Genomic DNA, 15,767 nt, shown 5'->3' on the forward strand with positions numbered 1-15,767 from the left:
TTGTTCTCAGTTGAAACAATTGTTTGGATATTCTACAATGAAGTAAATTTCTCGAGGCTGGTTATATTATGATTCACTTACTTAATTGATTAATAAAAAACAATGCAACATGTACTTAAATCCACAATCTTTAAACTCAACTTCTAAGCATTCGATCTTTTTATTTTACTTTATTTGGGAAAACAAACAATTGTACAATGTGTCTTACATCTAGGATCATTTACATCAGAGTTGTTAAAGGTACAATCAACAACGTTTCCACATATTACTTGATCAATTTATAATGCCCAGAAGAATAGTAGACTATATAAGTTCGATTTCATTCATGTTTTTCGCGATAGTTCCCTCATAAAAACATTCTATTGTCAACAAAACAAATTCACTAATAAACTCACCCCACTGTAAGTACTTACATTGTAAACTCTTACTCCTCGCTAGCACTAAAGCCTGTACCTAAATCTGCCCTTCATTTGAGTTCCACACTAAATGAGTAATTGCTCCGTAATGACTCGGTCCCTAACTTCAAAGGTACAAACAAAATAGAAGGGAACGAATTGAGCGTCCCACTAATTTTATGACGACCCTAACTGAGATGGACTGGTAAAATTTAGGGTACTTGAAAAGAAAATAGGTTTTGAAAAGTGCTATGTATAAAACAACAGGTGCAAAAACAGGTATCAATTTATTCCTTGCTTACGACTTTTTCTTAACATTTTCACTTTTTAAAAGCATTTTGTAATTTGTATCTCTATGCTTAATAATGGATATATCAGATTATTTAACTAAACCTTAGAATTCTGAACTCTTTACAGCATATTAATAAACCTATAAAATATTGTCAGAAATAAAAATAAATAAGTTTCTCCAAGCTTAGATAGTTATAGATAAGCAACGCCATTATAACAACTTTCCATTAAAAAAACAACACAATCTAAAAATTCCTAAACAATGTTGACCTCAAACCCCGAATAACAGTAAACTGTATCACAAACAGAGATTGGGATCCTGTACGCAAAACCTCATAAATATTAAAACAAGCGAAATTGCAAAACCGAAAAATGTAACAGTATAAAAAGTACAAAATATACCACACACATTTCCTGTTCATTTAAAATTCTATCGATAAGGTTTCTCGATTTAAATCGACTCGAATCGATTCGCACACGAACGCGCGCGCTATCTTAATAGTTGTATCGAAGTTTATTAATATCGAAATTCAATCAAATACTGGTATGTAGCGTGTAGACTGCGACCTACTTTATAATTTGAATTGGATTTATGCTTCAGATAGATACCATTTTCGATAGGAATTTTTAAATGAGTTTTTTTTTGCTGAGAATTGCTGGCACTGTACACAAACTCGTGTCTGTTATTAATGAGGTTTTGATTCAATTTCCAGGTCCTACTGTAATTACAAATAGTACTTATAGAAAGACGAAGTGTTGTACAGATTTTTTAAGCGCTGGAGAATTATGTCTTTACTACAAAGTTTGTACCATAGCATTTTATTTGCTAAATAACACGAAATATGTAATGTTTTTGCCAACGACATTTAGAACTTTGATACATACATACCGGGTTTTTCAGATTTTTGTTTGAAATTTTGCTGAGTGCTTTTCACACAACATACAACACTTTTCCTCTTTTATTTTCGGGGAATCTAGTGTGAAATTTGTTTTAAAGTATACATTTTAAACCTGCACAAGAAACCATGAAATTCGGCCAGAAGTTCATACATAAAATGTTTTATATCTTCCGAAGTTTATGCAGTTCGCAAACAAGTGCTATTGTTGTGCATTTGACATAAATAATGTATGCTCTGCTCATCAAGTGCCTTTGGGAGGGAGTTCATGTTGCATACATGTAAGTTCGTGTTCTTCTTTGTTGACAGCATAATACATCAAGACTAGGTTTTAAGCAAGAATTTTGTGTATGCGATTAGTATTTTAGAAAAATCTTAAACTTTGTACTTCGTGATGTTTAAATTTTAGTAGTATTAGTTGTTTATTGATTATGTTTGTAGCATATTTAAAGTTACCGAGTATTCTAAAAACCTTATTACAAACGCAATTAAAAAAAAGTTAATAAGAAAAATCCTGATCGTTAATTTCCAGACTTATAAACACCTGATTTATATTACAAAAAATATGCTTCATGTGTTAAACAATAAACATAAGCTTTTCTCGACCCGGGAATAAAACCGGAAACTTTGTGATCAGCAGTCGTATACGCTACTTTCGAGTACTCAAAGGCAAAGTGTTATAAAATTTTTGTTAACATTTTGACACTATTTCTTAAAGAAATATCTACCAATACTTAAGTCAAAGTTTAAACACTAAGCCGACTACACTTTAAACTCTTAGTAAGCGTCAAATGTAGTTCCCTTTTAAGATTAACTTCTTGTTTTATTCTTTCGCTTAAACTTGCTACTTTTCTTAAGAAAATGCCTTTTAACTGCACTTCAAGCGTTTTGTTTTACAAAGAGTTTTTCTGCAGAACATTTGTAAATACAAAGCATATTTTTGCTTTTTATGTAATGTCCGCAATCCGCTTTTTAGCTGTTAAAACTGGTAGCAAAACTTGTGGAATGACGATAGCAAAGTTAATGTTAAAATAATCTATACTAATATTATAAAGCTGAAGAGTTTGTTTGTTTGTTTGTTCGTTTGAACGTAGTCGGTCCGGTTTGAAAAATTCTTACAGTGTTAGATAGCCCATTTATCGAGGAAGGTTATAGGCTATATATCATCACGCTACTACCAGTAGGACCAGAGTACCAGTAAAAAATGTTACAAAAACGGGGAAAAATTTGACCCATTCTGTCCTATGTGACGCAAGCGAAATTGCGCGGGTCAGCTAGTGTTAAAATAATAATGTTCAAATGCTCTAAAATATTGACAATTTGTAACTTGGCTTTTTTATATTTAAACGTATTCATCATTTTGTTTCATTCCCGAATCCAGATGATGATCAACTTGTTTAAGAGCTTGTTTCGTTGTTAAACATCTGATGGCTTATTTGCTAGATAAAGTGATACAAAATGTGTAAAAACAATTGTCTTAATTCCATCTAATAAGCAATCCAATAATTATCTAAAAGCGGTGGAACTGGGCCATAATATACTAAAATATATTATATATTAGGTCGGGGAAAAATTCTTTTCGCATTATAGTATGTATGAACTTGTAATAAAATCTCTTTGGCTTCAAGAATCACAAATGTGTACACGGTTCATTCGGTTTCTTTCAGTGAGCTCGTAAGGTGCCCAAATATCAAGCTTTTTTGTATAGAGAAAAGATTTTATCACAAGTTCATACATACTATAACGCGAAAAGACTTTTTCCCCGACCTATTATAATACATTTTGTATGCAAATTTTACATCCATCCGAAAACGATAAAAGAGATCTAATTTATGGTTCCATAGTTTAATCATACTAACGTAATCCCGTAACTTTTCCCCAGAGGTCCATTGCCAAAATCCCAGTCAGTTATTCAAATACAATCACTATAATAAACATTAACCCGTAAATGACTGTGTAATCCTGTTGCATTATACCTGTTCCATAATCCGGGATCAGGTGTGTCTGAGGGTTGCGATGTTATTTAATGTCCATATGAGCCCACAATTAAGGGTTAAGTACCCTCTTGGCATATGGCGGTATTAGAAATGAAAATACTTCCTGGAAGAAATTTAGGGGGAGGTTTTTTTAGAGTTGTAGTGTATAATCAGTGAGTAATTTGCGATAGCTTTTCCTACACTATTCCTAGATTTTAAATACCGTACCTCATTTTGTTTTAGTGTTAGTGTTTTGAGGTAACCAAGTCTTTTCCTGCTGCAGGGGTAATAACTATAAAACATACAAATTTTGATCCCGATTTGGTCCTAAAAGCACAGTTTTAGGACCAAATTAAAAAATGACGGTGACTTTATATCCTAAAATTTGCGAGAGGTTCTATTTGTCTTTGAAAAGAACTTCGAACTTAAAAAGGGAAGTTTTAGAGTAAGTGTCCGTCTTATTTTGATAACTATAATTTACAATTATTATTTCTTTTCAGAATTTTTTACAGTAGCTACCTTTTCAAATATTCCGTAGTCGCAATAATCTACTGTAGGAATTTTGAAAACGTCGTTTAACACTGTTAACACAAGGAAACATCCTTATCCTATCTTTTTGACTCTAAAAACTTAAGCATATTACGAAATTTACAACCTCCTTTATCTTTTTCATTACCACACAAATGATTCATTAAACGAAAATAACCCAGGACTACCTCAAAAAGGTTTCCATGTACTAGACTTAGCGTTCTCGTAAAAATCTAATTTATGTATGGAATCATTTCTCCTCCACTTTGCAAGTCAAATTTGACCTAAACTGTGTACACATTAGGTAGCTATTAAATGTATATTTTATCTTAGAAGTTTTATACATTACTTTTTCAAAGAAATGTTTGTAATGTGCTAAGTTTGTAGTCTCGTTTTTATATTTGACCTCAAATTGGGCTAAGATTTTAAGACTTTTCAGCTATCGGAATGCGTATGCTAAGTTCATTTATACTTTTACCAAACTGCGCCACGCAGAAACGGGGTTATTTCATAGTAGTATGTTTGTGTGTTTCATAGTGGTTGCTCTAATAACCTTTTCAAAAATGGCATGCAATTATTCTTAATTAATAACAAGAGACTACTTTAAATAAAATATCCTTGTTTTTTTGGGCTTGTCATCTACTTATCAAGGACTAAGAGAGCTTCCTCATAAATTAAAATTTCCAGAGCATAATGCACGCAATAAACAGTTCTCAAAGTACTTACTATCAGCTTGTTTGAATATTCCACCCAACTAATTCACCAACAAACTAGGAGTTCAAGACTCACCGAGACTTAACAGTCAATATTTTGAATTTTAATTAAAGAAAAAGTATGCAGAAAACTTCGTAAGGAAGTTGGTGTCAGCAATTTTTCCGAGACGAGAAGACGCCATTAGTGCATTCTCTTTACACCTAAAGTTTCACGGTAATCTGATTTTAATAGCTTCCGATGAGATCGACGATTTTATCACCATTATTCATGAACGGTTTTTAATATTTTACAAATTGATAGCTGGCACCTTTGCTGGTTTTATTTAATGGCCGCTTGGATGTAACGATTTAGGGTCTTTAAAAAGTTTTTGTTAGTCAAACTTTTGGTTTTATCACCAGATATGTATTTAATAATATCCTGCTACCTTTGCGACTTAAAGTTGTGCCTAGCAAAGCGTACACTGAGCTGTAGCAGCCCTTTGTTGCATATAGATGTACTGACTAGTTATTCAGTTCTGAATTTTAGGAAGCTTTAAAAAATCTAGTTAAGTCGACTACGGTAGAACATTCTCATCTTAAGCTGGTTATTAAATTGAAGCTTGTAAAATCAACATCATCATGATTAAAAAGAGTGATCTTCAGTTTTTTGCTAACTATTCTCACTAGGTCAACCATCCTAACTGGCTACAATTTCAAAGATCTTACCATTTATAGACCTTGAAAGTAGATTTTTAGATTTAAAGCTGATTCACTCCTACTCCAACTCTAGCCATCAGTTTGTCCACTGACAAATACATTCTCAGACTACAGATTCAGACAAACTTACGTAGACAAATAGCTATACACTCGCGTCTAGCCAACCACGACACAACATTAATCATTTCAAATCCAAGTTATAACGCGACGGTAACAAAATAACACTAAAACGATTGACTGCGATTCAAGATTAATGCACCCTCTACGTGACAGGGAAAGTGTTATAAATTGTTGTTGAAGTAATAAGCTTTCTTTGTCTTTGATATGGGAAGGCGAAGTCAGGATTTTGTTTTGTTTTTGAAACAAAAACTTATAAACCACTGGAATACAAAAGCCGTTATTAGACGCAGTTAGCAGGAACAGTTTTTTATGGTAGTGATAACATAGTGTGGTCTTTAAAAAACTGTTTGGAAACAATTTTTTTTTTCATTTGACTTAGAATCTCAGTACAAACTAACTCCCTCATTACTGTCCTGTTAAGACCCCGAATTCTTTTAAGATAGCTCCTTAATTGTGGGCTTTACTGGATTGGATTTATTCTGGCATTAGTACATTTTTAATGAGTGAATCCTAACCAGTATGAAATTACTACTGAATTGTTCTAAAGGGACACTGAATATGATATTACTATAAGTATTTTTGCTATTCCAGTCGCGAGGGTTAGAATGAACTATCAAAATAGATCCTTACAGAAGGTCTTAATTAGTGAAAGTGGACTAACCGACAGATTACAAACGCACAACCTGCCTAAACCAATCAAGATGCCTACGTAACTAGTACTTCTACAGATCATAAAACAAACTCCCTATTACCATATAACTTCAACACACACTACGTAGACTAAGCCAATACAAAAACATAGTATGATACGTACCGTGACATACAAAACGTAATGTCATCTTTATTCGTACTAGTGTCGCCTGTATTACTGTTATCTACATCTAGAGCCTCTGTTTCGTGTGGGGCTATTAAACAAGCGGGCTGGTCCGACGGTAATAATGATTTTGATGTTTAAAAAAGTAGTTAAGGTTGAAATTACAGTGTTTACTAATGGTATCTTGTCGTCTGAATTGCAACGCACAAAGAGAAATAAATCATCTGTGATTTAAGTTTTAATCACAGTAACAGTATCAGCATGACATTGGTATAGGCTAGAAAAAAGCCGGCAAAATAAAAAAGGACGTCTCATTCTATAATATTTAAATCATCTACTAAGGCACTGGTTTAAATTGATATATATCGCATCGCAATATAAACATATTATCACACAACAATGTAACACTATATATCTATGACGCTATTGGCTATTGAAATACCTCCGTTGATTACCCAATAAAGGAAAATAGGTACGACAGTCGATATACTAATAAACTAAATACACTACCTCGAAATCTTAAGTATACTTACGGTTTGATCGCAACATACAACTGCGCGAAATACAATAATTTCGGTTTGATCATTTTCCAATCAACATTTGTACACAAATTCGCGGTCTCTACGGCCCCAACTAAAGTAGGGTACACACGCCCTGTCACTGGCTACGACTTTGATGGATTAAAGATACGAACATACGGTCGTTACAATATCATATTATATACGACAGTGCATGTGGCGTGCGGCGTGCGGCATGTGGACTAATGCGAATATCAGTAATGTGCGCTAATGGAAGATATTAGTCGCAGTTTTGTTAATAGGAATGTATAGTTGAAAGTATTCAGTTTGCTTGTGAATATGATAATGGTAGTTTAATTTGAATAATTTAGCATTAGATTGGTAACATTATAAGATGAAATTTCTTTTTCGTGATTGTCTTTTTTTGTCTTTGAGCCTATTTTTTATGCAAATAACTTCCTACGAACTTTATTAAACCCGTTAAAAAATTGAACCTCCTTTAAATATCTATCTTAGTGATAATGTAAAACAAATAATTAAAGAAAGAAAATGAATTTGAATCTGCTCAAAACTTCAAACAAAATACGACTAGCCAGTAACCGCTTCCCATAATCCTCGGTCAATCTGAAATAAAACTCTCTCCTATAAAAACAACGACTCCACGAAATAAAATTAAAACCCGATTAAAAAAATCCCAGTTACCTTTTCGCAATCATAACACAAGGCCCAATCTCGTTGGAAACAAGATCAACGTAAAGAAAACAAAACTCGGAAACAAAAACAAACATTCTGTTTAAAACGTTTCGCATGTTCATCGATACTTCGCAAACAATCCATTGCTTCATGCCCAAAGGTAAACAAGCTCTTAAAACAACGAAAGGAGCAATGTAAATAATCCAAAAATGTGATACACAAAACTTGTACGGGATTATTGATTGGGTAATATTTTGTTTGAAATGTACAGCTACGAACATAAATGTGTACACACCATTTTATAATTTATTAAACTTTTGTACTAAAATATTGTCTTAATACTACGAAGCAATAATTGAATAAGTCAGTTGCTAATTCCTCTAGTAAGCTTATTATATTATACAGCGAAAGTAAGAATTTGGTGAAAATGTAAAAGCCTACGGAGTGGTTTTCGGAACGACTCTACACATTTGATGAAAGCTTTTCAGTTTTGAAATATACTCTTACATCTACCAAATACATGTGCAAAAAAGCCAAGAGATATCGGTAGATAGAAGACAAAGATACATCAATAATTTAAATAGTCACCACGCCAAAACATAGCTAATATGAAACGGGAAACAATGTCATAAAGTGATATAATTCCCCCTTAAAATGTTTCAGATAACAATGACAAATAACACGGTCAAACAAACAATTTCCAAGTGTTTACAAGTTAAAATCAAAACAAAGCTAGATACAATTCGCGAAGGTACCATCAGAAAATAAATAAAAATTCCAAATCCCGGTAGATGGGGCTTCGGCGAGGCGCATTTCAGCCAACTGCAGCGCCGGGAGACGTGACATACTAGTGATGTGTGGCGAATGTTAAACGAACAGCTTAGTATCGAGGTCTGTCGATAAGTTTTATTACGTAATAGATGTTTTTTTTTAACGAAAATAATGACGTCGTGGTTAATATTGTCGTCTCGCCACTGCCATTACGCGTGAATTCGATGCCCACATATCATAATAATAGAACTGTAGCCACAATAGATCGACGGCAATTGCCAATTGCAATTTACCAAAAATGTGTGATTGAAACTGTTACAACGAATTAAGAGACTCAATCAATCGATCAATTGATGTATTCATCAATACTATTTTACCTTCTTTCTTCGGGGTAACTTTTTATAATAAACGATGGCTATCGGCTCTACTTATGTATTACATAATGTATTAAAATCTCATAAATGAAATACATTCAGTAGTTAATGCATTTATAATTTCAATGTAGTTATACCTTAACGTTTCAATTCTCTTATGACGAGTGCGAATTTTGTACCAGAAAGCCAGATAAAAATCTTAAAAGGTTTCCAAGCATCGACTCCCACACATCCCTCAATGCTCGACAAACGCCGCGTGCAGCGGTGACCTCGCGAGATATCCGGAATTAGATTTGTAAGCTATCACCCGGCTCCAGTGAGGCCGGCCCGGATATTATACAGGTTTAAAACAATGCCTTCTATCCGGACTAAAGCCTTTGTACATGACGATTAGATAACGACTTTTGGCAAAACGAATATGAAATTTGGAAGACGTTTGTAGTATTTTTTATCTGTGTATTATGTGTTTCAATTAAGTCTGAAACAAAACAGTCATTTTCTATCAGTTGCGCGATTATCTACCACTATCGATCGAGACGTTTTGTTTAAAAATTGAATAGCCTCCAGCGAGCGCTATAGAACCATTATTACAATAAATTTAAATGTATAATAGAGTAGCTATCGAGAAATTTTGTTGGAAGAGCTCATCAGTGACGTGGTACCGTTTTCCGCAACAATAATTTATTTTTAAGTAAATTTTCTTGACTCAATAATTTTCCATAAAACCGAGTACCTAAAGGAAATCTGGCTGTTTTATCGGGCCGATTATGATACACTACTACAAGACAATTACCTTGCATTCGCTTTTAAACAACCTAAGTCTATATTGTAATTGTAATAGGTAAATGTTTCAAAGAGCTACGATACCACCACGCTACCGAGTCTGTCATGGTCTTAACATCGTGATAAATTCCATAAAGATTCCTATAACATAACAGCTTGTACAACTTTTTCTTGAAAAACTTTTCACAAGTTTGATGAAAAACCTTATCCTGTCGTGTCCATATTTTGGAGGGAAGGTAAAGGAAATTTAATAGACTGTACATATATACATATAAGGAGCGCAATAAAACTTTTTTAATAACGCTTCTTGTACCTTAAAGGCTAAGATTGTGAGGGTCACGTTGACCTTTAAAAACGGAAGGTTTTGTGACAAATTTGTCGTGGAGGTTGTGACAGTGATTGGGATCGGCATTGATTGATCGTGTGTCGATAGTCAGATTATCGGTAAGTAGGCAACTTAGTATGTCCTTCCGTGAATTTTTTGGGTTAAGAAATGGTTGAGCAAAATGTGTTTAGCTAAATATGATTTAATTCATGATTTTAAACTAACCTTTCTTGTACACATGATACTTATAACATACTTGTACGTATTTTAAAATGAACGGTGAAGAAACTGAAATAAATTAATTTATTCCAATATAGGCACTTTGTCGATAGAATTCTCGACATGGGTTCCTACATCTACTCAAATAACTGTACTTACTCTTTCAATAACACTAATAACATACTTTATACTATACAATACTACACTCCTTTATATGCAGATACGACAGAATCGTAGTGCTTCAAAATTTTTAGGAACAAATACACACAACTTTGAAATATTGTCACAACCACATCTGAATCTACACACACAACTTACACGTTTACATAAATAGTCCTTATTTATAAAATCTATTTAAGGAACATCGTTATATCAAAACGCTGAAACCTTCCCGATACCTACAATTTATTTCACGACACCAATACTTAGTTTCGTTTAACGATTTCGATACGGTCGGCGATAAAATCGCGAGTTTCATGTCTCAATAACAAATTGTAGATCGATGACCTTTACTAAGTTGGGGAACGAAAACATGAGTATTATTTTTTATTGATAAAATATTCTATCTATCTATCTAATCAGCCCGTATCCACCCACTGTTGAGTATAGGCCTCAGCACGCAAGTTTATACGGTCCTCCGCTTGTCTCATCCATATATTAGAATATTAGTCTTCATGTTAACATAGCCAAATAATATATGAGGATATTTATCTCGTCAGAAAGTTAACTTGCAAAGATATCCATATACATACAATATATACTATTGTATCATATCACACCTTAGTCTTATTTTTTTATGCCAACATGTTTTTTAAAAAATGCGTAATAGAATAATACGTTCATCTATTTTTAGTATTATTTTTAGAATAATTATTATAACGCAAAGGTTTATGTCATGATAACATGTGCATATTATAAACTCAATATAGCAAATATTAATTAACTCTGATATAAAGTACATCTATTCCTTTGTTATATTTTCAGGGCGACCCGGCGAGCGAACCACCTTGACCCCAAATTTCAGTTTTCAAGAGCTTTGAATTGGTTAAGTCCTGAATATTTAAACATGTATTGATACGAAAGCGTTATTTCACCAGAGAATTCAACAGGGCCCTGTGGCGCAATGGATAACGCGTCTGACTACGGATCAGAAGATTCCAGGTTCGAATCCTGGCAGGGTCGCGATGAACTTTTTGTAAGCTTAACTTAAGTTTTATTTTGAAAGCTTTAATGCAACTTATATTTTTCTCAGAAATACGACCATTTTTATCAACATTTTCGTTTCTATTCCAAAGACCCTCGCCTTACTCCCATCTTTAACGGTTAACCCCTAAAATAATAACTTAATGTGTAGGGAACTCATTTAATATTCACATTTTACACCTTGAATCGAATAATTTAGCAAGGTCAAAGATCATAAATATTCCATCCGTGTAAAATTACATACATCATACACTCCGAACTATGAATAGACGCAAGTTTCTTTAAATTGGTATCGCGTCGCTTTTGTTAATTTTGATGTTACATCTAACTTACGAGTACAAAAAATGAAAAACCTAGAACTATGAAAAATCATGCCATCGATTTTTTTTCTGTCAACTATAATTTTCATACACAATTGCTACAAAAAAGCATTCTCTATGCAGCGACGGAACAATATCCGAGCTGCCAAATAGTAAAGCGTGCCAGTGAATGCGTGCCACGCGTTCAGACTGGCCTGTGAAATGACGCACGCGATTCAAGCACGAATGGCATGCAAAACAAAACAGAACAATAGGGTTATCGGACGCGGAAGTTTTGGTAGCGTGGTTTTTTCTGAAGGTGCAATTTTTGCTCTTTTCAGGACGATTTTTGTTCTGATCCTTGAATACTGCACATTTGAATGATTGTTAGTTTCTCGACTCTGGTAGGTTACGTTCACAAAAAGTAAAGCTACATATGTGAAGAATGGATACTTTCTGGCTTTTATTAAAAATATGAAAGGTACAAGTAACATGTTTAACTGTTTTATGTCTTTGCAGATCGTGACCAAACATAGTTCTCTTTACATATACCCAAATAAGCTGTGCAGTCTGCTAATGTATGAACTATTTTTAACTTTATGATGAAGATGGAATCGTGTAAGTGCTTCAAAATACTTAAAAATTTCCTGATTTTTAAAAAAATATTTAAGCGTTACCTTAACAATATATAAAACCCTTGAAATATATACGATATTTTCAGTAGGTAACAAAGGTTCAATAAATCTATTGTGCCTAACATCTAAAGAAAAAATCTAGGGCTAATAAACTAGGGTCTGGAGCTATTAGTCAAAGTCCTCCTTCATTAGGTCTTACTAGACACACTTATCATTAATTATCGTCTTTGCCGTTCATGCTGAAATACCTAGAGTCAATTTTATTTACCTATACTTAAGCAAAATTGTTAGGGGTATTTTTTTATCAAGCTTCTTATGTATCCATAATACGCTTGGATATGTTCTTTCTTTAAATTTTTTCATTGATTTTCAAGTGCTTGACTCTAATTCTGAAAATAGACCATAAAAATTCTACGATTATTAGGAGTGGTCTCGACTATTGGCTCGATATTCCCCATTTTTATACTGACCTTTCCACGGTAACACGTTTTTGTGCAACGCGGCTTTTATAACCCAACCCGCACTTGGCCAGCATGGTGAACTCAATACCTAACTCCTCCCTCATGACGGGGAGAAGACTCCCCGTAATGAGGGAGGAGTTAGGTCTTGAGTTGTCCCTTGTCCAGCAGTGGGACATTTATGAGTTAAAATTTATACTTTACAACTGCATAATTGCAGAATACCCAAAATCATGAGAGCAAAAATACAGCAGGTTAAATTAGTGTTTTCTTATTTTGATGTTCTATTCAAACATTGCCGTATATAGCTATATATAGAATGTAAACATTACATCGACGTAAACATAGATATTTTCCCATGAAGTTTGAGGCGGGGACAACACTTTTATTATCATCATATAACCACATACATGTAAGCGTGGGCTGTTTACGGCTAGGAGATAAAAATGAAACAAATAACGTTTCGGTGTGTAGACTTCGTGACTGAAAAGATTTGAATCTTAAATATGTTTTTAAGTTCGTGTATTAAAACATGTAACTTATTTGCACTTTGTTGTGATTGCAAGTTATGGGAAATATGTCAACACGTGCCTGCTTTGGAAGATGATCAAGCTTTGAGTCAGATTTAAAGAAATTATGTGGTATGTGGTTAATACGCCGCTACTAGAGGACAGGGGATTGTAAATTCGATTCCTAATCGAGCCCTAATATTCGTGTGTTACTAAAATAGTTATTTTGATTATTGTTGTACAACAATTGGTTCATTCCTAGTACTCCTGCACTTGACTTGTATTGTAAGACGTGTTTACCAGTTTTATCTATACTAATATTATAAAGCTGAAGAGTTTGTTTGTTTGATTGTTTGTTTGTTTGTGCGAACGCGCTAATCTCAGGAACTACTGGTCCGATTAAAAAAAAATCAGTGTTAGGTAGCCCATTTATCGAGGAAGGCTATAGGCTATACATCATCACGCTACGTCCAATAGGAGCAGAGTAACAGTAAAAAAAGTAACAAAAACGGGGAAAATTGTGACGCATTCTCTCTTATGTGACGCAAGCGAAGTTGCGCGGGTCAACTAGTTTATCATACGCCTTTTTCACCCTTTTTCACCCATGAAGTACAACGCCACAGTTTGTTAGCTGTAATACATAAAACTGGTACAGTCAAGCAAAGACACAGCCTAAAATCCCATATCCTACAAATCAACAAAAACCTAGACGATCCCAATCATAGATAGGCACATTTTATGACCCTTTTTATCTACCTAAGAAACATGATTAGCGAAAGTTTCGGTCAAATTGCTGTAGTAAAGTGATACATAGGATATAGTGGAATGACACAAATACTTAAATGCTTTAGAAGAATAACAGCTTAAAAAGAAATCTTTATATAGAACACTTAAGTTCTTTTTCTCAGAGCTAAAATAATATTTGCCTTGATAACTTTTAAACTCCCGCGTTGCATTTTTAATAATTTTTCATAAGTATATAGGATAAGGGAATAATGCAAACACGGTAAAAAACGAAACAAGCTAAAATGCGTGTTCGCGTTAATTCCCGTAACCTATTACATATCATTGCCTTGAGGTGGTCAAAGATTGTCGGCTTATCATATATCAGTGAGATAAAGCGGCTATTAATGCTATCTCTATAATGATTGAAATATTTATTTGTATTAACATCTGATTTGATAGTCGATTTTAGTCTCAAACATTGAAAAAATTTAACAATATATACGACAACATCTTGTAAAAGTAGAATTCTAAATGTATGTTAATAAAATGTCCATAAAATAAAGTTCTTGAAATTAAAAACAGCTAAATTGAACCTAAGAAGTAAATGAAACCTTTCAATTACACCCGTTTAATAAACTACAGCAAGATAGCAATAATGCAGCCTTTCACCCAGTTTCACAATTTCCTGTACTTCGTATTAAGACATTGCAAAAAGCGGAACAACTTATAAGGAAAGGGATGGGCATTGGGTAATAAATCAGCGTCTCGTAAGAAACGTGGGATCTTTTGTTTTTGGGGAGAATTTACGAATGGTTCTTGAAGGGCAATGCTGATGATGGGAGATAAAAAAACTTAATGTGTGAATCGATTTTTATGTGATGACCTTTTGAAAGGTCAAGTGCGTAATAGAGGATTTGTTTATGGGGAAAGGGTAAGTGTTGTATGACGTAGTAAGTGGTATTTTGCATTCGACAAGAACATACCACTAACTACATAACATGTATATGTTCAACTATTTAGTAGCACTTTCACGAACATAAGTTCATCATCATCGTGTCAACTTTGTTTCAAGTGCTAGATACTTTTTTTAAGATGAAATGCTTATAACTTTGGTTAGTACAAAACAAAGTCGACCATGAGACAGTCAGCTTATGTAGGTACACGGTAAATGCATGATGAACCGAAATGTCAAGTGAAATCGTTATAAATATTTCATTAATAGCAACACAAATGCATTGACTGTCTCCGTGGAGTAGTGGTCAAGGTCACCACGCCGCTACCATTGCGTTGAGAGGTCGTGGGTTAAATTCCCACCCGGAACAATTACTTGTGCTATCCACAAATAATTGTTTCGGGTCTGGTTGTGCTTTGTGTCCGTTGTTTGTATGTTTGTAAAAGTCCCCGCGACACAAGAGCAAATATTAGTGTGGATGTTGTTTTTTTAATTAATGAAAAATTGTAGAAATTATGCCCAAGATATTCCATATTTATTATCAGTTCATGAAATAACATAGATCTATATTTGTATGTCAGCACAACCTTCAACAAGACCTCAAACATTTTTATTTAATTTCCGTCCCAAATCCTAATATGACGGTATCTGTTAAACATCCGTTAAATGCGAAAGATCGTGAACACGTTTAATAGGCTTTTACATCGAGATTATTATCACAACGACGAATATTTTATAAATATTATGTCAACGAGGTCCTTAGCCTATTTAATAAGGTGATAATTGAAGATTTTGCAATATTTTTGATACATTTTTTGTTAGTAAGCGATAATTATTGCAATAGGTATAAAAAATATAATTTATTGAGAGTTA

The 15,767-nt window shown here is 33.7% G+C and overlaps 1 non-coding gene across 1 annotated transcript; it reads left to right on the top strand.

The window, feature by feature from the left end:
- Positions 1–11,221: 11,221 nt before the first annotated feature.
- On the top strand, positions 11,222–11,294 carry TRNAR-ACG (transfer RNA arginine (anticodon ACG)). Its single transcript has one exon. It is a non-coding gene; the product is annotated as a tRNA-Arg (tRNA).
- The last annotated feature ends 4,473 nt before the right edge of the window (positions 11,295–15,767 follow it).

Source organism: Anticarsia gemmatalis, chromosome 18 (assembly GCF_050436995.1).
Source record: "Anticarsia gemmatalis isolate Benzon Research Colony breed Stoneville strain chromosome 18, ilAntGemm2 primary, whole genome shotgun sequence".
NCBI lineage: Eukaryota > Metazoa > Arthropoda > Insecta > Lepidoptera > Erebidae > Anticarsia > Anticarsia gemmatalis.